The sequence below is a fragment of the Equus przewalskii genome, chromosome 14 (assembly GCF_037783145.1).
Source record: "Equus przewalskii isolate Varuska chromosome 14, EquPr2, whole genome shotgun sequence".
NCBI classification, from domain to species: domain Eukaryota; kingdom Metazoa; phylum Chordata; class Mammalia; order Perissodactyla; family Equidae; genus Equus; species Equus przewalskii.
In genome coordinates this window covers 59,458,362-59,482,049 of record NC_091844.1, presented here as the reverse complement: position 1 = coordinate 59,482,049, position 23,688 = coordinate 59,458,362, and the positions used below count along the sequence as shown (strand labels likewise).

At 43.1% G+C, this 23,688-nt stretch overlaps 1 long non-coding RNA gene across 1 annotated transcript; it reads right to left on the bottom strand.

Annotated features, from left to right (window-relative positions):
• Positions 1-4,560: 4,560 nt before the first annotated feature.
• LOC103548409 (uncharacterized) lies at positions 4,561-10,429 on the bottom strand. Its single transcript, XR_544244.2, has 2 exons — positions 10,357-10,429; positions 4,561-6,144 (listed from the first exon to the last, which is right to left on the bottom strand). It is a non-coding gene; the product is annotated as an uncharacterized lncRNA (long non-coding RNA).
• Between the last annotated feature and the right edge of the window lie 13,259 nt (positions 10,430-23,688).

The following is a 23,688-nucleotide window of genomic DNA, read 5'->3' as shown; positions in this document are numbered from 1 at the left end:
TCCCTAAGGAGTTCATCAGTTTGGAAACAGTCATTTCTGATCTTCATGTCCCATACGTGGCAACACCAAATTCTTCGGAGTGGGATGAACTCAAGGAAAGGCCTGGGTGACTACCTAGCATCCTTCTTGCTGCAAGTTCTCTGGCTAGTGCAGAGCTTTCTCCCACTTTATTATTAGAAATACTATTACTGTATTAAATAATAATAATAACTAATGTTCATGGGACTTTACTAAATGACAGGCACTGGGTGAAGTGCTTTACATATATTATCTCATTTAATCCTCACAGTGCCTCAGTGAGGTAGGTGCTATCGTTATCCCATTTTATAGGTTAGGAGACTGGGTCTGAGAGGTTAACTAACTTGTCCAGGCACTTGCTGAGGAAGGGGCTCTGCTGGAATTCAAACACAAGCAATCAAACCCCAGAGGCCATGCTCCTCATGAGCATGATGACTGCAAGTGGTACAAAGAGTGTGCTGGGCACAGACAGTAAACGCTTACAAGACTACAGTCAATGTCCCTCACTTCTTGTCTGAGAGTGAAGGAAAAAGGCATCAGATCTGTGGGAGACATGCCACAGATACCCAGCTCAGCACTTTATGTCTAATCTTTCAGTGCATCGTCAGACAAGTAAATTCTCCCTTTCTAACGCCGTGACTGGGATAAATAGAAAGACAAAACAGAATGAAATAAAATTACAATATTTCTTTCCCTGCTTGTCACAAAGGAAGGGTTCCATGGAAAGTTGAGAAACAGATGGTCCAGGGCAGAAATCAAGTTTGATGTCTAGGATTAAAGACCAGATGCCACTAAACAATCTTAAGAAGGCTCTAGAGGGACTTCAAAGAAATCACTCAAAGCCCCATATCTCTCTCCATGAAGGAAGCAGGCTTAGTCATCCATGCCCTTTTGCAGCCAGCTTCTCCCCCACCAGACAGTCCCTGAGATTAAGCTAAGCATTTTGGGAAATGAAAGGAACAGAGTTAGGAACAGAGAAATCTAACGTCTTATAGCGTCTGTCAATTTACTTGTTTCACTGAGTTGACTGATCAAACAAGGTCCCTGCAGACACCAACTCCTCTCTCCTCTGACTTTAACTTAAAATTCAGTTTACTTCTCCTTCTGGAGATTTCTCTCTAACACATATGTATCATGAGTTTCCTCTTAGCTCTTCATAAGGTCATTTCTCATTTGTAAAGTCTCTCTCCCTTCCTTGTCTCTTCTTACTACTTTTGTGAAGCTAGGAGTGATGCTACTAATTCATGACCCAAAATATGAGTGGTGCTAGAGACACGCCCGTGTCAAGGACGAGGAAAGATGGAGATATGGAAGTAAAATTTGAATAATATGAAACTAAGTGTATCAACCTCTGGAGTTCTAGAACCATTCACTGAACCCCTTCAGAATCTCCCTTTACAAATAACCTAGGGTAGCATTACAGAATCTCCAGTTTGGAAAACATCATAGAGGTAATCTGACCTGTCAATCAGCTGCTGTTTGCATGCATTCTACATCATTCACATATTCATGGAAAAACAGACCAAACTATTATTGGGTCCCAGAACTGAATTAGGTGATGGAAATTTGGGACAAATAAGACCCAGACACTGTCCTCAAGAAGCTTAGTATTGCGGGGGAGCAGAAAGTACCATGGAGAGGGAGGTACAAGATGCTGCGTCACAGATCAGGCTTGGTTGGGGAGGAGGTCAGGAGAATTTCTGCAGAACAGGAGATGCTTAGGCTGGTTCTAGGAGGGAGAGGAGGATCTGCCTCATTGCAAGTAACAGAAATACCATTTAGGCAAAGCAGGGGCCGTATTGGAAGGATATTGGCTCTCTCAGATTACTTGGGAAGCTCTAGGATACAATGGAGTCCCAAGGCTTCAAATGTTTTTAGGGCCTCCCCCATGTGCTCACTCCAGTTTATTCTGCACATCAATTTCATCCTCTCTTACCACAGACCGGCAGGATACTTGGCTGCCGAAGACTCCCCACCTCATACTGCACAGTTATGCAACCCAAGTGGACTGATCTTATTTCCCCAGATCCAGTTTGCAAAGTCCTGGGGACTGGGTTGGAGCCCACTGCAGAACCGATCAGCTATGGCCAGGGGACAGTGCCGTGTTACACAGACATGGCCATTGGAGAACAAACTCTGTGTATTGGGTGCACTCCCAGAAAAGGGGAAACCGTGGGGACCAAACAACCATTCCACTTTGGGTCCTCCATAGACGTGTCACTCCAGCGCACCAGTCTCAGCTCAATGACTTACAAGGAACAGGTTAGAAGCTGTCCTAAGAAAACTTGTGAAAACCTGGCTTCCAGCTCAGTGTTGTTCTAAGTACACACTCTTTGCACACCGCTTCTTATAACATGCGTGCTTTGTAAGCATTAACTATTAAGCGAATACAAGGGCAGACCACAGCAGCAGAGGGACCCAGTCACTTGATGATGATGCTGGTGATAATTACCAGTTGAACACACTATGTGCTTCTGAATACATTATCCCATTTGATTCTCACCACCACCGTGAGGGGTAAGTTAAAGTAATATGTGATGAACACTTAATTGAGCACCTACTATGTGCCAAGAACTGTTCTAAGAGCTTTACATGTATTAACTCACTTTATCCTCACAGCAACTCCATAAGGCACATACTGTTGTTATCCTGATCTTATAAGTGAAGGAACTGAGGCACAGGGGACATCAATAAGGGATCTAAGGTCATACAGCTTATAAGGATAGAACTGGGATTTGAACCCTGGCAGTCTGGTTCCTGAGTTCATGCTCATAACTTCTATTTTGGTAGACTGTTAATTTATTATCTCCATTTTATAGTGAGAAATTTGACCAAAGCAAAGCCACGGTGAGAAGTCATACCAGTAGTAATTTTAAAAATAGCAATAGCCAATGTCTATCCACATGCACTATACATCAGGTGCTGTATTAGGCACGAACACTCTAATTTCCCTGACTGTCCTGAAAGGAAATTATTTTTGTTGGTGCTTTTAGAAGACACGCTCTGAGATATAAAGCCCAGGGGCTTAATTTCACTTGTTCACTGACCCACACCGAGTTTGTGTTCTGGAGGCTTTAGAAAGTCGGGAATATGCTGGAAGAGCTGAGAACTGGCTGACTCCATAACAGAACGAAATTTGGGTTAGGGCGATGCTCAGACTAAGCCCCAGGGCTGACAGTAATAAATCCACAAATCCTCATGCTTGTTCTGGCCCCTCGTGTCTTTCCCACCAAGGTCTACTTACTGGAACAAACACCCCTAGAGTGAGGGTCCTGAGATAGAGCTGGCTCTGCCACCAGATCCTGTGTGACCGGGCTCATCTGCTGTGCCTGGCTAAGCCTCATTTCCTCATCTATAAAATGGGAACATTAGTGGAAATGGCTTGTAGAGCCCCTCTGAGCTCTAAAACTTTCTGAGTCTTCACTGACGAGAGGTTTCACATCTATGATTTCTTCTTGGAGGACACTTCCATTTTAGACTTGTTCCTTCCTGGGTGTTATGGCCTGAATGTTTGTGTTTCCCTAAAATTCATATGTTGAAATCCTAACCTTCATGATGATGGTCTTAGGAGGTTGGGACCTTTGGGAGGTCATGAGGGCAGAGCCTTCAAGAATGGGATAAGCACTCTTGTAAAAGAGACCCCAGAGAGCTAGCTAGAGAAAAGATGGCTGTCTCAGAAGTGGGCTCCCACCAGACACTAAATATGCCAGCGCCTGATCATGGACTTCCCAGTCTCCAGAACTGGGAGACATAAATTTCCATTGTTTAAAAGCCACCCAGTTTGTAGTATTTTGCGATAGCAGCCCAAACGAACTAAGACACCAGGATTCACAGCAAAATAGAATGTTGATGCTGAGAGCAGGAAGGGGGAATAGAGGCCGGGAATTGCAACCTCCTAGGCACCAATCCTCGCCACAGCCCACTAACAAATCCCCTCCCTATAAACCCACGGTGGTCCCCATCTCCAGGCAGATGTCACTCACCTCCAGGGTAGAGTCCTCACAGCTACCCAGGCAGGCGGGTCAAAGCTCATGGAGAGCAGGAGGTATGATGAATCATACACATGATTTTAACATGTAGACTTTTAAAGTCTCAGCACATAAACTTATAGAAGTCACCCTTTAGAGGCATTTAAATAATGGCTCTTGCAGGAAACCCTGCTCCTGCTTCCTATACTTCAGCTGTTTGGGAAATATGGCTGAGGCACTGAGACCAGTCGAAGCAGATTCCTCCAGAACTTTCTCATTCCTGATTGAGACTCTGTTAGCCAGCACTTACAGGACTGACATCTCAGCTCCTTTGCATTTACCTGCTGCCATGATTTAAAAAAACATCTATAGCGCGTGCTAGGTGCGGGCACTATTCTAAGCCAGTCACCTATGTGAAGGAATTTTATCCACGCAGCAACCCTGGGACGAGGGTTTTCCTTTGAGGAGAATGATTTATGGAGGTTAAATAACTTGTCCAAGGTCACTCAGCTGGTAAGAGATGTGTTAGTTTCCTGTGGCTGCTGTAACAAATTACCACAAACTGGGCGGCTTACGACAATCCATATTTATTCTCTCACAGTTCTGGGGTCCAGGAGTCCAAAATCAAGGCATCACCAGGACCGCACTCCCTCCAAAGGCCCAAGGGAGAGGCTTTCCTTGCCTCTACCGGCTTCTGATGGCTCCAGGTATTCCTTGGCCTGTAGCAGCATCACTCCAATCTCTCCCTCCATCTTCACATGGTCTTCTCATCTTCTGTGCCTGTATCTTCTCTTCTGTCTCTCATAAGGACCATTGTCATTGGATGTGGGATCCACCCTGGTAATCCAGGATGATTGTGTCTCAAAGATCTTAAGGTATTTACATCTGAAAAGACCCTTTTTCCAAATAAGGTCACATTCACAGGGTCCAGTAGGGGGTGGGCAGGTTAGGAGGTACACAGAGCTTTTGGGGGCTACCATTCAACCCACCACAGCTGAGCAGCTGGGATTCAATCAGGCAGCCCAGCTCTAGAGTGTGCTATACCCTCTGACATGCTGAATTTTCACGAGTGTCAAGAAAATGCCTGCTAAATTAATCTGAGCTTTTCACAAATCATCACAGGGCTGAAGGGCTCATTTTTCTGTATTGATACTCTGTCCACATTCCAGAAGGGCAGCACGAAAAGTCTATGCTATCCTACTCATGCCCTGACAGAGAAGGAGGAATAGTAACAAATTGAGCTCCTCTTTAAAGAGGGCTGAATTAAACTTCGCAAATGTTAAAAGCTTGTATATTTTTAAAATTTCAAGAATAAGTCTAAAACCTCATTGCCTCAAAACCACAGTTGACAAAACCACCATTGACAAAGAATGACTCAACACGCAGTGAAAATCTGACATAACACAGAGATAGTCCAAAATACGGTGTTAGGCCGTTACCCAGACGCCAGCGGCGTGCAGAGTTCTATCATAGTTCCAATTTGATGAGGGAAAACAGGTTTTTACATAAAGCCTGCAGCTTAAGTGTAGAAAACTTAAAGCTGTAGACAATCAGCATTGTCATTTAAAGGGTGAAATTTACTTCTTCTGAGGTAAAGCGAAGAGCCCAGGCAGAGCACGCACTCTATCCGATAGGATTTGAAACCGCTGAAAAATAACCTTCTGACAGTAAGATTTTAGGACAGAAACACTGCCAGAGCTCTAAGTGCTGCTCAGAATAATAAAAAGAAGGTAAACAATGCCAAAGGCCAGAGGAACAAAAGGAAAATTCTTATTTCGTGTGTTCTCGTCAAATTCCATAGAAAAATAATCTACACTTAGGCAGGTCTTCTGGAGTGCAAATTCCTGCCCTGTGCTCATCTTTCTGTTTAAGCTCAGTGCTTTGCAAGCTGTCGTTAAATTGCTTACACTGGTGGATGGGGCCAGGATGGTTTTCAATCTAAAGCCAGTGGGAGCTTCAAGGTGGATTCTGAGGGCCTTTTACCACCTGAGCCCGGCCATCTGGGCTCTTCCTTTCACTGTTGTGACACTGCCTTGACGTCTGACCCCTATGAGAGAGCTGAGTCCTTTAGCTCTTGAATCTTCATGATTCTTTAGGCTTGAATCTTCAAGGCTTCAGCAACTTCAATTAACCAAGAGCATGGCGTGAAGTAGAGGTGCTGGTAAGAGAAAACAACAGATCACGGGAAAATCCTCTGGATTCGGTATTTCAAACAAGAGGTTCATCTTGTCAGACACCCAGAGTTGCCCTGTGAACAAGCTAGAAGCTAAGCGGGCAATGATGACAAACTTGGTTGTTACTTCTTGAATGACTGAGGTTGACCGTATTAATGAGTATGTAGCGATTAACTGACTAGCACTAGAATTTCACCAGGTACCCCAAAACTTGCTGATTAACACTGTCCTTGGGGAACATGTTATAACAACGTTCTCCTGATAACTTACTCCATTGGCTGGAGTCCAAGAGGGACACGTGCCCTGTGGAATTCCACACCGTAACCGGGCATGCTTCAGAGAGATTCCAGAGCAGTGATGATATTACTTATTTAGGCTGAAGGTTATCTGCCTGTCCTCCTCCAGATCTCTTTAAGCCAAAGGAAGGGCACCTCGTTAGTGTCAGATGACTAGGGTCTGGTTCCCTTTACCAGAATGAGCTTTTCGTGTCATACATACCCTGGAAGATCTGAAAAGTATTTTCTCTTGGCTTCTAGTTAGGAAAGAAGGTATCAAAACGTGACATGGCCATGGAGAGCACTGAAGACTGAGGTTACTACTCATCTGGGTGCTATCAATGGAGGCTTTTCGGAGAAATATCCAAAAACCTCTGTATAGTTTCTGCAATTAATCCTGAAGATCTGGTTGCCAGTAGTGGGTAGAAACATATGGATTACAAATGGTTTGATTATTATTATCTCAAGAAAAAGCTAATGCATTATAATGAGGGTTGTAGCATAATAGTGAGATAGTTTGGGTAGGGAGAGAATTTGTAGTATTTTCTCGTTTCTTTTGTTATGTGCAGAAGCAGAGGGGGGAAAATGACATTTTAAAGGGAACTGATGGGATTTATTTAAGTCAATACATAACATCTCTCTTTCCCCTATCAAGTTCTGAACTATTTAAGAGATGGACAAGGACTAAGGCAAAGGGGGGTCAAAATACCCCCTTAGTTAATGAGAGCAGCTAAGATGTATGGCATAGCTAGCTCTGGAATTAGGAAGCATTGCTACACACTTGTGGGCAGTCTTAGAAAACTTAAGCCTCCCCACTGAGAGAAGCTGCAGAACGTGATGGAGCAGAGCGAATGTGAGCTTTCCAGGGGAAGCTGGCACCTAACAGGAGGGGAGGGAGGAAGGGCCCAGGCTACACATGAGAATTCCCTTCCTTTTCTCATCAGGTAATTCACTCCACCTCCATGGGGCATTGGTGGCCAGGCCAGAAGTGGGGTAGGGAAAATCTCTGTTCCTGGAAACCAGAGAGGAGGGAGAAAGTGTTTACCCATTAACGGGAACTTAAGTGGTTAAATTTCTCTTCTTGAAACAAATATCCATGTAAGTATTTGTGGGCAGAGTGAATTCCTAGTTGTGTTTTTTGGGTGATTTCTCCAATGGAAGCTAATGGCATGCAGGGAATTTTCACCAAGACCAGAGTTCTCTTGGGTCCAGAGCTTCTTCTACCCCTAGAGCATTCTAAGATTTGTGTCCACTTCCACAAGCCACTACCCAAACAATCAGCTCAAATCTGCTACGGATACATCCCATGAAGCCAGCCCCAAACCCGAGTTTGATTTATTTGGAGTCTGACATTTTTCATTATGCACATGAGTGATTCACACCCCGACTGCACTTAGAATCAACTGCGGAGAGCTTTTAAAAACTGCCGATGCCCAGGCCTCTTCTCAAACCAAGAATACTGGAAACTGGCATGGATCATTTTTACCACGCTCTCCAGATGATTCTAACATGCAGCCTGGCTTGAGAACCACTAATATTGATGATTTCCCTTTGTTGGGATTGACAATCACTGCTGCTCAGGTTGGCAGAATTCTGAAGCGGGCAGTGTAGACTGGTAGTTAAAACTGTTTGCTCGGAGTCAGGCAGCCTGGCCTTGAATTCAGATTCCTCTCCTTGTTAAGTGTTATTTAATTAACTTAAATATTCTTAGTCTCCTCAGGGTGACCAAAGCCATCCACAAAAGGAAACTCACTCCAGCGAGTAGAGCTGGGCGGCCTTGGTCATCAGCATTTCCGATAGCTAATCCCAGAAGGGCTCCCTCTCTTTGATCCATCACCTCTTCATGTCTGTTGCAAATGGCGATGGAACATAGCTCTGCCATACAGACACTTAGGATGTGCTGCATGCCAGAGGATCCGTATGTGGCTTAAGCAAGTAGGAGAAAGGGTACCATCCTAAAGTCCTCTGTTGGAAAATGCAGCTCCATGGACCCCTTTCATTCACTGTCCCATGGTATAAACTTTTTTTTGGCTTATCAAATTCTTTATATTATTAGTTCATATTACGAATTAGTTGAATTTTCAGACTCTCACAAGCCTAGTTCTTGGCCACGTCACAGCCATGTAGCCTGTAAGGATCATGTGTTTTTGCTCTTATCTTCAGAAAATCACACAGTGATTATTTAATAAATAGTTCTTGATTATAAGAGTAATTATGGTCTCGGAAGGATCCTGTTTGTATAACCAGGAACCCTTAGGTCTTAACCTTCCAGCTAAAAGGGATCTTAGAGACCCAGGTCTCAGAGCTGAAAGACAGCTTGCCCAGGGCCACACAGGCATAGAGACATGGCCCAGATCTGAGTGTTCTTGCTCTAAGTCCATTTTTCTTTTGACTTTATCACATTACCTCCCTTTGCACGACTCTTTACTCTCTATTCTCTAAATCCATCTCATTCCATTTTCTCTCTCTGCTGCAAATACCCCAAATTCACGGAGAAGGAAAATGGAAGAAAGGTTTGAATACAAATTTCTCGCTTTTGTGTTTGGATTGCTTTGGAGGATTAGTTTTCTTGCTCCATAACTTGTTTCTCTATCAACTTAAGGAGCAAAAGAATCGCCAAGCATTTGAATCAGCGACAGGTTGGTCCTCTGCCATCGCCTCCCCCAGCTCGGCACTGCCAGCTGCAGCCCATGGGCAATGATGCTAGCATCCTCCTCCCTGGAAAGGAGCCAGACAAGCCACTCAGACCTGCAGGGGGGGCGACCTCTCAGCCCGGGAAGCCAAGGCAATACCTGTCGTTGCTGTAATTGGCTTGAAGCCCAGTGTCCCTTGAAGTCCAAGTGCCCGCCTTGATGGCTTTGGCTGTGAAAACTCTCCTTACAAAGGAGGCTCTCACAGGCTCCAGCCATGGGAGCCCTATGGCCAGGGTTTCAGGAAACTGGGGTGAAATAGGCAGAACAAGAGTTTGTGCAAAGACCAAACAGGACAGGAGGTTCCCACTGCTTGGAAATCTCTCTGTGTGTTCCAGAGGCTTGCAGAACAAAGACCTACACATGGTTATTTTGGCAAGAACAGGAAGGTTTAGATTATCCTTTTCCACCCCGTGAAAGTGGCCACCTAAGATGTGCGTGCTGAAGGAACATCTGTTTTAGCACTAACAGGGCCTCGGTGAGGCCTCCCCGTGGTCTTCACGGCAGACACAGCACTAGCAATGGGAGAGCCGCAGCTGTCAGATGCACACACAGTTAAGGGTTTGTGTCTCCCTTTCATCTCCGTGTTTCCAAAGTGACAGTGGGCATTGAGTGTGCTCTGATGGGCTCCGCTCCCTTCCGCTCCCACCGGCTCCCACCAGCAGCTCTGAAATATCCTGTAAGGCCACATCTTACCTCCCTAAGGTGTTATTTTTGGAGAGGGTAGTTGAGAAATGACAAAATCAAAATATCCAGCATGAGCCTTTACACATCTTTCGTGCATTGGGTGCCTGAAGTGATGGAATTGGATCTGGCGGCATACGCTGTGTGTAAGAGAGCTTTCCCCATCTGGAGCCCACGTGTGTGGGTTCACCCCTGAGTCCCAGATATAGATATCAGTGAGTAGGGAGAGCAAAGCCAATCCAGCTCACTCACCTTTGCTCCACAGAAATGGTTTTACTCTTTGATGTACAAGGTCAAGATCTAATTTTATTTGTAGATCAAGTTCAGCTACAATTGAACACATGAACACACTAAGAAAGATGGGATTTTGTAACTCATTGTTGAGAGTTCATGTGGCGTAATGGTTAAGAGTTGCATTCTGGAATCAGAGAGACCTGAGCTCAAATGCCAGCTCTTATATTTGTTCTATGTGTGACCTTAGGAAAGTAAAGCACTTTGTCCAAGCTACAGTTTCCTCATCTATAAAGATAATTATAGGAGTACCTACCTGGGAGTATGGGAGTATTGTAGTGATGATTAAGATGGAGAACACCTGTGGAAAAAAAAAAAATGCCACAAGGTCAGTCACATGAGAAAAGCACAGTTAACTTATTATTATCAGTTTTAGAAGCATGGACATGACACCTTTCCAAATACTTCCATCTAGAGTTACCTATTCTATCTTCTCCCACCGTTAGAACGTCTGTATTCTAAACCAAAATTTCACTCCCTGTCTTCTGGTCTTTTCATTTTTATCTACCTTTTGGAGCCAGATGTTAAAAATCGAATCCCTTTTCATCATGGCAGCGACTGGGCCACCGCATTGCACAGCTCTAAGGGACTATGGACACACTGTTGTCTGTGTAAATGGCACCCCCTGGTGCCAGCCCTACAGGAGACGTGACTAGGAAGGATGGAAGGGAAGAAGGATTGTAGAGAGAATGGCCACATTCTTCCTCATGAAAATCCCCGGTGAAGCGAGGATCACACTACTGCCCCGCCTTCTTCAGCCAAAGCAGCTACAACTCTGTCAGTCCTGCTTCACAGAACAGGATTTCACATCAAAGCCCATCCACTACCCTTGGATCATACTCCTCTGAAAGTGAGATACCCAGAACTAAGCCAGCGTTCCAGGTGAGACATGACCAGGGGCATATAGGGCAGAACTTGACCTCCTTCATTTTTCTGGATCCTGTAATTAGGATGCTGACGTGATACAAGGCAATCTTAGTATTGAGTCTTTAAAGCCATTATTTTCCAGATGATGGCTTTGGCCTTTAACCACACATTGTCCTGCAATACCTCTTCACTTCTCTTGAATTGTTACTCACTTTTCATTGATATTTCCCCTTATATATATTTGTGTCTTTTCATACTGTCTATACTGGGAGTTCCCTGAGATACATCTGTGTTTTGAACATTTTGATGACTCCTATTAAGCCTAGTACAGTGTCTGGGTCAGTAAAAATGTCTAATTTGAATATTTAAGCAGAACCAAAGCAAAGGAACAGTATTTGCTAAAATTTAAAATGGCCACTATGGCAATGCAATAAATCTATTCCATGTGCACAGCGTTCCTGGGATAAAGTACCTTGAAGAAATGCCGGTAAATTCTTATTTGGTTAATGAATCATAATTCCCCAAAGCACAACCATGACGCTGATGGGAGCCCTTAGTAATAATTCTTCACGTGTGGCTTTCTTTCTCACATTTTTTACATACACAATGATTTTCAAACTACGCTCTGTGAAGCCCGTGGGCTTCGGCAGGGATGTCTCAGGGATGTGTGGGTGGGGTACCTGTTAGCCCTCTATTTCACCCAGAGCTCTTGGCCTGTAGCTGTTGTATGTATTGGACTTCCTCGTAATATTTCCTTTGGGGAAAAAAAAAGTTTAAAAACCATCAGTTAAGCCACTCCCTGGTCACTTCAGAGTGGTAGGGAATATGATCATGTCTGTGTTTCCTCTTATGTAGTGGATTTCTAGGTGAAGTGGATTTGAAGAAGGGTCAAAATTAGGTTTTTAATTGCTAAATTTGGTACTAATAGGTTTAAAACTCTCAACAGGCCTGATCTAAAGGGAAAGTAACTACACCACCACCAGCCCCGCTTCAGACACAGCTGGAGATGGAACTCAGATCTGGAGGAACCCTGGGGAATTGACAGACACCTTCTAAGCAGTGTTGCAGGTGGTGATTTGCTTCAGGTTTTTCGGGAGTTCCTGGAGAACTCCAATCCTCACTTTCTGTTTGGATGGTGGGAAAAAGGGTATCCGTTCTGCTTTCTGAGAAAGAATCCTTGTGTGTTTTTTCTTACTCAGAGATGAAAGTCAGATATCTAAAAACGGCCCTGGTTGGTGATCTTCTCGGGGGAAATTTCTGGAGGAGAAAGGGCAGGGTGGGCAAACATATTTCCCTTCTTCACCTCTCAGCCAGATTCCTAGAGGTCCCTCACGGGAGAGGCCAGGGCAGGCCACTCTGACATCTATCTTCAATTCCCAGGTTATGGTTTGTGACTGTCAGGCCTCCCCTAAGAAGCATACTTTAACAAGGGTTTCGGTCTCATACCAAACTTCTCGTAATTTTTATGAGCTATAAATATTTAGAAATACCTTAACTCTGCTGGTCCATTGTTTTTCTGCAAGACGGAGAAAATAATATCTTTCACAGAGGGCATTCGGGCTGATTAAATGAAAACGGATGACAAAATAACTAGGAGAAATGTGGAATAAAGTTGGAAAGGGACAGTAGCAAAAATTTATCGTCATTTGACCAAGATGGGTGACCCAAACTCTGGAGCACTAGGAAGGAGAGAGGTGAGGCATACCTAGTGGTAAAAATGTCATCACACTAGAAAAGGTGACATTGTGATGATGTCTTCACCGCCTTTACACCGCGGAGTATCAGGGAAAAATCTGAACTATGGTCAATATAAAAAAATTAACTGAAACATGGGAAATATTTCCACTTCTCTTTTCTTTCAGTGTTATAACAAATAAAATCAGCTCGTGACCAATAAAAATGTACAAGCATTCTTCCTAATCTGCATTAGTTCCATTTAACATACCAAGAATGAGGAATTTCTTTGAAAGTAACTTTAGTTAAGAAATGCATCTTTTCATTTTAAGGGATTCCACCCAATTTGATATTTTCAATTACATTTAAGGGAACTCATATGCGTTGAATGTCTCTTATCTATGGTGCTATTAAATTCAGAGTAGGGTTAAACTTTAATAGTGTACAAGTCAATTGGGCCTCTTTATTTCTCTGCAAATAATCTCCACAACTAATCCCCATAAGCCCTCATTATACTGGGCCAGAGGGTGGGGGGAGTGGAGCTTTTCCATTTATAGGAGTCTTTGGATTCGAAACGATCTCTTTAAGTCTATTCTTTAGGACAACCTACATATCTTCGGGAAAATGGTTAATTAGTTAGATTTCCTATCTCCCCAACCAACATGACATCCGACTGAAGAAGGAAGCTCAGCGTCCTCACGGTGAGGGAGAAGAGGGTCCATCAGCTAGGTCTCCGACCCAATGTGGTTGGCTTAGGTCTGTACCTTGGGCTTGCGTCTGAGACCTGTGACTAAAGTCCATGGCTGATGAAACTGCTGGTCTGTTTCTGAGGCTATTAGTATTATCCCCGTTTGCAGATGAGGAAACTGAGGCTCAGAGTGGTTATGTCTCTTCCCCAAGTGATTGAACCAGACCTGTGCCACTCCAACATGCCAGATCGCCTCCCAAGGACCTACAGGAGGCAGACGTGGCTGAGTTGTTTTCCAGCGACAATAAATTGCTCTTCCAGTGGGTAGGCCCAGCACGTCGATCTGATTTGTCTTTCAGATTTGCTCCCCACGCCCAGCCTCAGTGCGATGCAGGAGAGGACAGCTGCACGGCCTTTTAAGGTGCCTGGTCAAGAAGTCACCTAATACAGAATTAACACATCATCACTGCAACTGCAATTTGTTTCTCCATGAAAGCAAATGCAGTGCTCACTTTTTTGTCACCACTCCCTTCAGAATGAGCTAGGGACTATGGTGAAGTAGCTAGTTTACAATAAACAATAAAAGGTGAGTGCAGACGCTTTTTAAAACAAGTCCAAACATTTGGCTGGAGCCCAGAAGACATCACTCTTTGTCCATTAGGATTCTCTCCTACACAGTTTTCCAGAGGAGGATGGAATTCCTTGGGTCATGTTATAAACATTCATCTTCTAAATCACGCCCCTAATAGAAAGAACAGAAGATGAAGCATGTGCTGTAAGTCATTCGCCCGCAGAATGTGCTCTGCACACGGTAATATAACATGTGGGGTCAGCCCTTACGTCAAAGACCAAATACACAAGTGTAAAGAGATGGGAGGAAAAAGACAGACTCCACATGGCCAGCCTGGGGGAAGGCAGGGTGTCCCTCTGGGGAGGGGAGTCTTGGAAAACGCTTGTTGGGGAGGAGCTGAGGAGAACATGGAACCACTGGGCTCTGCCGCCATCTGGGACAGAGACGGGAACAAATATGTGGGCGTGGGGCAGTGCTCCATGGAGCAGAGGAGAGCAAAATGGGGGGAGCTGAGGGATTTCTTGGCCAGCATGCGATTAGATGTAGTCTAGAAGCAGTCCAAGGCTAGGGAAGAGACCTCTCCCTTTTCCCAGGCTTCCAATCCCTTCTTGATTCCCCAAATCTTCCTCTCTCACATCAACTCCTTTCACTCTAGACCCAAAGGAAGAGCAATCAGCACAAGGGATAGTTTCTGTCCCTCTCCCTCATCAACCCTTTCCTCTCCAGCCAAATAAATCCTTTAGCTTTTTCATCCCTGTCAAGGAACCAAGCAATATATACATTCCATCTGAGACTTGCATTCCCTGGCACCCATGCTGGAACCTTGATGACCTGCCCCTAGTAGCTGATCAGCTGTGATTTGCCCCATCTTTGTTAACCTCACACCTTCTCTCCCAAGTTCACAACCTCTCTGTTACCTGTGCTATTTAATTCAAGCATCACAACTAATTGAAGCAACTCTAATAGACAGAGCACTATGCAAGGACTCTGAAGACTAGTTCTGCTTCTCATTAGCTGGATGGCCAAGAGTAGTTATAACAATGATGAGGGTATGTACCATGGACTGAGCATCCAGTAGGTCAGGCCCTATGCTAAGCACTTAGAGTTATTATCCTAGGAAAACGATGATCATTATTTTTAAATTTTCTAGTAACTGGAAACTTTGGTACATCACTAACATATCTTGTTTTTCCCCATGGTTATTAAATTTGAAAACAAAACTCCCCAAAATTCAAAGAGTCTCCTGGTTCCCAGGGTTGGGGGGAGGAAGGGGTCGAGTGCGTGTCAGATTTTGTGGCATTTCCTTCAGTGGAATCCAAGTGGGGAAACAGGTGATAGCAGTAGAAAAGAGCAGGTGGGCAAGTCCCAGAGACATTTAGGGGAGAGGAAAGAAGGAAGCAGGATGCCACCCTGGGAGACACGTGTCCGTGCAATGAGCAATGACTGCTCGCCTTGGCATTGCTAAATAATCATAGGCCTGCACCCTGGTACTCATTCCGGGGGTAAACATGGGAAATTTCCTTACCTTGATGAGCTGTGGGTCCTGCTTTGTAAGATTTACAATGGCCAGTGACCAGACTCAGAGTATACAACTGTGGTTCAGGCTCCTTCTCCCAGACTAGTTGTGTGGGACCTTGGGTGAGTCATTGAACCTCTTCTGAGCTCATTTTCTCATCTAAAATGAAAACCTGATGCCCACCCTACCTTACAGATCAATGTGATAATGCTGGGGCTAGTGCTTTTTAAGCTCTAGGACATATTTATGAAGTAAAGGGGTTGACAGGTAAGGACACAAGTCCCTTTTTAGGTAAGACACATTCAGATTTTGCAATGCCGTGACCTTATTTATGAGAGGACAGCCTTGCAAAGTCTCCAGCAGCCCTGCTGCTTCACGTGGCTGCTCCTTGTTTCCTGCAGCTTTAGATGAGTGAAGGCTCCTCATGGGTCCTCACTCAACAGCCATCATCTTGTTTCTCTGCTGATCAGAGTCTGGCCAAAAAACAAGAGTTCCCTTTCAATCTGGCAGTCGTTTTCTTCCTCACTCTGAAGTCACTAAGCAAGGTCAAGTTCAAGGAACTGAATTCCTTAGAAAAGGATTCCCTGATCGTCTGGGAGAAATTACTTCATAGTTAGGATGGGTGTGTCGAGGCCTCTGTGGCTTTCTCTCTCATGGATTTTGTAAATTAAACCAAAGGTGGATAGTGTTGACCCAGGCATTAATGATGACTGTTTATTATGGGCCATTTCAGGTGCCCTTTGTGAATTTCATGATCCTTTCTTACGGGATGGGTGGAGTGGTGGCGGGCCTGTTCTTCAGTTATTGATTTAAATTAATCATAGCTCATCCTGTCCAAACATTGGACTGTGTACACAGGTGGACAGGCTATTCATCTTTAGGCATTTAAATCCTGCCTGCTTTTGAGTATTGGTATAGATAGACTATCAAGCTGCAAAAATATAAGGATCATCTCCCAATAAAATCTCTCATACTGCTTCTAACAGGTTATCAAAATAGAAAAGAAGCAGTCAACTTTGGAACCTAACTCTGATTTTTTTAAGTGGCTAATATTGGGGAAATGAACTGAATTCTGTCTTTGGAGTTATTAAACTTGTTGACCTCTTTGGAAAGCCCCAACTCTACTATGAATTGACCGTGTATTCTTGAATAAGTCACTTCACTTCTCTGAATATGAGCTCAGTTTTCTCATCTAAAGATGAGGGTAGGGTACATCATTTTACAATTTATTCATTTATTTATTTATTTTAATTCTAATATGCAAGATCTTCTCTCCCCTATGAGCCATGATATGAGGGCGAGGAGTACCTTTTGTTTGTTGGAACATAGGTATATAGGTTGGACATGGTAGATGTTTGACATATATTTATTGGATGGAATGGAACAGAATTAATTGCAAGTGGTGCTAATTCAGAACATCATGCTGCTTTCCCAGCAGCAGCACTCCTGAACATCCTCATTTTACAGAGGAATTCCTTCAGAGCAGAGAGGACCTCTTTCCAGGGAGGTCAGCCAGCAGGCCCACAGACACACAGTCTAGGTGGTGGGCCTGAGACTAGACTACAGCTCACCTATATCTCTGTCTAGTGTCCTTTCCACCACACACAACAGCCCCTCACATCTTGTTTGCACTTATTTAGAAAAAAAAAAAGAAAAGAAATGATGCAAAAACTATATATATATATATATAATTTTAACTCCACCCTAAATTATCAAGTCCCACATCAATGAAGCCTAAATTCAGAGAAAACTTTGTACCCTGAAGACACTCCAATACAGCAAGGTAAGTGAGAGAGAATGATGGAGTGGATGCCATTTATATAGGTTGGTCTGTAAAGGTCTCTTGGATGGGGTGATGTTTAACTAGAGACCTGCAGGAAAAGAAGGGGTAAGCAATGCACGTATCTGGAAGAGCATTCAGGCAGCGAACACCAAAGGCGAAAGCAAAGGTGTCTTTGTTCTTACAAACATCCTGGCTGCAGTCAAGTGAGAGAAGGAAAGAGTGGGAGGAGATGAGGTCAGAGACGTAATGCCACGACTACATGCCAGGATATGCAGAACTTTTGTAAAGATTTAGTATTTTACTTTAAATGAGTTGAAAGTCATGTAGCGTTACAGCAAAAGAGGAAAGCAACCTTATTTACATTTTAGAAGGACTCCAATAACTCTATGGGGAATAAACTGTAGGGGAGCAAGTTTGCAGGGGGGACCAGTTAGAAGTCCAGGCAAGGGATGATGGTAATTTTGACTAGGTCAGTAGTACTAGAGGAGGTAAGAAGTTGTCAGATTTAAAATATATTTAAAAGGTAAAACCAATAGAATTTGCCACAGATTGGAAGTGGGCTAGGGATGGGAAGGAGTCAAAGATAACTTCAAGATTTTTCACCTAAACAACTGATAGAAGGGAGCCACTGATAAATGAGATGGGGAGGACTGAATGAGAAGCAGATTGAGGGTGGGGACAGGGACGGAAATGAAGAATTGGGATTTGGAAATGTAAAGTTCGATGTTTATATTAGATATTCAAGTGGAGATGCCAAGTAGGAAACAGATGAAATCTGGAATTCAAGAGAAAGTTCAGGCTAGATTTATAGATTTGGAAATTCTTAATGGAGAGATAGTATTTAAAGTCATGGGATTGTACAAGATAAACTAGGGAAGGTATGCACTTAGAGAAGAGATCCCAGGACTGAGTCCTGGGACATTCCAGTACCTAGCCATCAGGAATATGAAGAGGAACATTTACAAAGCAAAGGACACTGAGAAAGTACATTCACTGAGATGGGAAGGAGAACCAAGAGAAGTGGTGAACTAAGGACTAAGTGAAGAAATCGTTTCAAAAAGAAAGAAGTGATCAACTATGTCAAATAATGAGGACTGAGATATGACCATTGGACTTGGCAGCATGAAGGTTGTCAGTGAATTTGGCAAGAGCTGTTTTATAAATACGTGGAGATGAAAGCCTGATCGGAAAGTTTCAAGGAAGAATGGGAGATGAGAAAGTGGCAACTATAAATACAGACAACTCTTTGTAGAAGATTTATTATTATTATTGCTATTATTATTATTCAAAGAAGAGCAGAGAAACGGGAACTGGACGTGCATATGGGATCAAGGGTGGTACTTGGATGGCGTTGAAAATGATCCTAGAGAGTGCAGGAGAGAGAGGAGAATGGATAGATCCATGTCCTTGAGTTGATGAGAAGAGAAGTGGTCCAGTGACCCTGTGGAAGGTTTGGCCCCAAGTAGGAGCCCAGGCAGTTAATGCGTTGTAACCAGAGGGCAGGCTGAGTATAGCTGTGTAGACATAGTTGGTAGAAACTGTGAAAGTTCCTTTCTGCTACCTCCTATTTTCTCAGTGAGATGAGGAAAAATGTCATTAGCTTTGAGAGAGGAGGGCAAATGAAGTACTGGAAGGTTGAGGAGAGAGGAGAGTTGTGAAATAATTGCCAAGGAGAATGATGACCTAGAGAAATGAGGTAGGATGACTGGACACCTTGCACACTGCCTGGCACAGAATCAGGCTCAATAAATCTTCCTTGAATAAAAGATGACCTGAGAAGCTAAGGAAGGAGCCAAATTGAGGATTCAAGTCCCAAATATAATGCACGACTCATCGCATCAGATTTGGATCCATATTCAATCATGCATATTTGGCCATTTTCCTGAAGTTCCATTGAAGGAAAGTATAAAAATTATGATTTAAGTATCTTTCCTGGCAACCCAAAACAGGGGACTCCAATCTTTGCCAAATGATAGAATTACAGACTCTCTCCTTGGAAAGCTCCTTTCCCGAATGAAGATTTTTATTGCCACGTTTTGTCTCCCAGTATAGTACTGTTCTCTTTATCAGTACTGTTATATCCCTTAACAGGTTTTTAAACATCAGTTTCCCAGCATCCATCATTTTTACAGCCCTTCTTCCCATCTTCCACACAAAAACTTCTCTCTTACATTTCCCTAAGGAATGTCTCATTAATTTCATATGTTTACAAACTTTTACTGTCCCATAAAGATATTTCCCCCTACTCCCAAAGATGTCAGAGAAATAAAATACGTGAACCAAAGGCTTAGCATTCTTTTCAACTCATTCATCTACCTTAACAAGGTCTTCTGAGTCCTTGGCTGCCTTCTAAATGGATGATTCACCTGCTTGTGGAGAATTTCAATAATTTTTTGGTAATGGTCTTTGGTTTTCAGCCAGAGGTTGTCTCTGGAAACATATCTTTCTGAAGTTTTAGACTCGCAAACTTTGACCAGAGTCATCCTCTAGGGATCTATTCTGCTTTTCTTCTTCCTTTCCTTTTTTTTTTTTTAAAGCACATATCTCAGGCCATTTTGATTAAGATTAATCTTTCTGTGAAGGAAGAAAACTATCTTCAGAATTAATCCAAGTCTAGGACTTAATTCTTTGGACAAGATCTATGAAGGCAGTAGCCAGAAGCTATACTGCATTAGATAAACATAGGTACATAAATGGACAAATTTTATTTTACTTTTGAAATATATCAGAAAAACAGAAATATACTGAAAATTAAAAAACAAACACCATTGCTTCTTTTACCCCACATCTTCTTTCTGGAGCATATCCTTTAGTAGTTCTTTCAGCAATGCTCTATAAACAGTAAATTCTTTCAGTTTTTGTCTGAAAATGTCTATATTTTACCCTTACTCCTGAATGATAATTCAGCTATTATAGAATTCTAGCATGAGTTTTGTTTTTGCTCAGCACATTGATGTACTATTCCATTGTCATCTGGTCTCTATTGAGGCTGTTAAGGAGTCTGGTTTTTTTGGTTTGTTTATTTTTGGTTTTTGATGAGGAAGATTGGCCCTGAGCCAGCATCCATTGCCAATCTTCCTCTTTTTGCTTGAGGAAGATTGTTGCTGAGCTATCATCTGTGCCAGTCTTCCTCTACTTTGTTTGTGGGACACCACCACAGCATGGCTTGACAAGTGATATGTAGGTCTGCACCTGGGATCCGAACCAGCAAACCACAGGCCCCCAAAGTGGAACATGAGAACCTAAACACTGCACCACCAGGCTGGCCCCTTAGTTATTAGTATTTTTAATATTAAATTTCTCATATTACCTTTACTTTTCCTCTTCTGAAACTCCTATTTGGCACAGGTTAGACATTTTTTTCCTTCAAGATTTTCATGTCTATTTCATAGTCTTTTCTTTATTTCTCTACATTAATTCTCCTCAAATAGATTTTCTCATTTACTGATTCTCTCGTCATTTCTATCTAATTTGCTGTTTTGTTTGTTCACTGAGTTTTTAACATTAATGATTTTTCTACTTCTAGAAATCCTATTTTCATTGCTTTGTTTTTTCTTATGATTATGATTCTTTCTTTTATGCCCTTTTATCATTTAAATTCACTTATTTTAAAGTCTCTAGGCAATTTTTCTATTATCTGAAATATTTGAGCCTCCAATCCTTCTATTACCTGGGTCTTCTTATTCTCACTCATGTTGAATTTTTTTTAATCTCCTGTGTTGTGTTTTTGTGTGTGTGTGTGAGGAAGATTAGCCCTGAGCTAACATCCATTGCCAATCTTCCTCTACTTTGTATGTGAGATGCCTCCACAGCATGGCTGATGAGTGGAGTAGGTCTGTACCTGGGGTAGGAGCCCGCCAACCCTGGGCTGCTGAAGTGGAGTGTGGAGAACTTTAACCATCGGCCGTGGGCCAGTCCCCTGATCTCCTGTGTTTTATAACTTTTTATTGTGAGTTCATCCTTAATAGGAATTGTTTTTCTGTGAGAATCCCCTGCAGCCTTGAATGTGGGAGTATCCCTTCAGGGAGATATGAAGGGGAGTTGGGGTAATTTGCTTTTCATTTGCTTCTGCAGGTACACTATAGGCAGCACTGGCTCTGGCTTTGGGGTATCTGAACCACAGAGTTTGCATATTTTAAATTGCTAATTTTCCAGGAGCTTAGGCCAGAGGTTCTCATTTCCCAGAGTGCTTTTATTCACTCAGAGCCTAGGCAGTGCTAGATGAGCTTCCCTGTGATCTCCCTCGGCTACTGGGCAGATGGTTTTTTTAGTTCAAAATTTGCAGGTGTCCTTTAAGTGTCCATGCTTTATACAGACATCTTGGCTCCTTGTGCCAGCCCATAATCTTGTCTCTGTCCTTGCATGGCTGTTAAACTCCAACCCAAGGGATTTTACCTGACCAACTCCTATCCCCTTCCCACACTGGCTGCAGCATTAACATGCAAGTTTGCTTCCTTAGGTTTCGATTTTCTCTTTAGTTGAAGAGTAATTCTCATTCTTCCTTGAAAATTAAAGCAGACATAAGAGCACTTCCACAAACTTCCATTCCACATCTACTCACTTACCAGCAACAGCTCTCTACCTTTCCTCCTATTACTACAGATGAACCATCTGTGCCTATAAGTCCAATCCCTCCACTTGGGCACTAGCTCCCATTCCCTCTCACCTTTTTTTTTTTAAAGATTTTATTTTTTTCCTTTTTCTCCCCAAAGCCCCCCAGTACATAGTTGTATATTCTTCGTTGTGGGTCCTTCTAGTTGTGGCATGTGGGGCGCCGCCTCAGCGTGGCTCGACGAGCAGTGCCATGTCCGCACCCAGAACTTGAACCAACGAAACACTGGGCCGCCTGCAGCGGAGCGTGTGACCTTAACCACTTGGGCACGGGGCCAACCCCTCCCTCTCACCTTTTTGAGGACATCACCCCGGTAATTCTCGTGTCTTTCTCCTGTGCTAATTTTCCTCTTTTTCTGGACTACTCCTATCAGCATAAATATACCGTTATTTCTCTTATCTTTAAAAAAAAAAAACCTCTATTCCTCTTCCCATCCATCTACTGCCCCACTTCTCTCTTCTCTTTGCAGAAAACCTCTCAAAGTTTCTGCCTCCAGTTCCTCTTCTCCATTTCTTTCTCATACCCGCTCCAATCAAACCCTTGTCCTTACCATTCCGCCAAAACCACTCTTCTCTTGGTCACCAATGGCCTCCACATTGCTAACTCAGTTCTCAGTCAGCAGCTTACTTGACCAAGCAGCAGAAGTTGATGTCATAGATCATTCCCTTTTCCTGGAAATCCTTTTTATCTCTGGGCATTCAGGACTCCAGGCTTTTTTTCTTCCTCATCATTTTTCAGTTTCCTTTGCTGATTCTTCCTTTTCTCCCTGAACTCTGGAGTATCCCAGAGCTCAGTCCTTGAATATCTTCCCTTTTCTAGTCACACTCAGTCCATTGATGATCTCATCCAGTCTCAAGACTTGAATTGCCATTTATAGTCTGACAACTCCCAAATGTGTACTTCTTGATTGTATCTCTCTCCTAAATTCCAAATTCATATGTCAAACTGCTCATTCAAAATCTCCAATGGGTTGTCTAATAGGCATGTCAAGAGTATCTTGACCAAAACTGACCTCTTGATCTTTCCTATCAACTATGCTCACCCCTCAATCTTCCCTTCAGTTAATGACAGCTCCATCCTTGTGATTGTGTAGGCAAAAACTCTGGAGTCACTCTAGACTTCTTCCTCTCCTCTTTGGATCTGAAGGTAAAGCTCTCTAATCAGGGTATTTGTTCTACTCAAATAAACAAAGTTGTACGAATACAGAGAAATAAGAGCACATATTCTGTTAGGGAGAGGTAAGGGAAGCAATAAGCATAATATAAAATTGAAAGTGCCAAATGAGAGATGCAGAATGCCATAAGGGTTGAAAGACCGGAGTGGTCATATCTAGAGATACAGAATCTTCTGGGTGTCTAGACAGCAGAGGCTTTTGAGATGCTTCTGAAGGACAGTGATGATTTGAATACTTAAGATGCGAATGAGTGGGGATTCCGGCTGAAGGAAGCAGCCAAGCAAGATACACATCTTCCTGGCTAGTGTTCCCTTCCCCTGAGTACGATTCTTTTTGCCTACCTTGGCAATATATCTTCTGGGAGCCTTTGATAATCCCTTGACTCTATTCCCACTCCACCTCACCCCCAATAAAGATCAAATTACAATTGCAGTCTTTTTCCAACATTAACTTCCAAATTGTCTCTCACAGGCTACCAGGCTTCCCTCTCTCAATTCATGTTACCACTATCCTAGTCCATACTTCTTTTTCCGTGTTCTGTGTCATTGCTAGTTTCTTTGCCTTTGGGTTGCCTCCTTCTATGTTCATTTGGTTCACTTCAGCCAGATTTGTATTAAAAGCATGCTGACTTCTTCAATCAATATATAAGAGCCAATTCTGCACCAGGCACTGCTCTCAAGGAGTCTTATAATCAAGAAAAAGG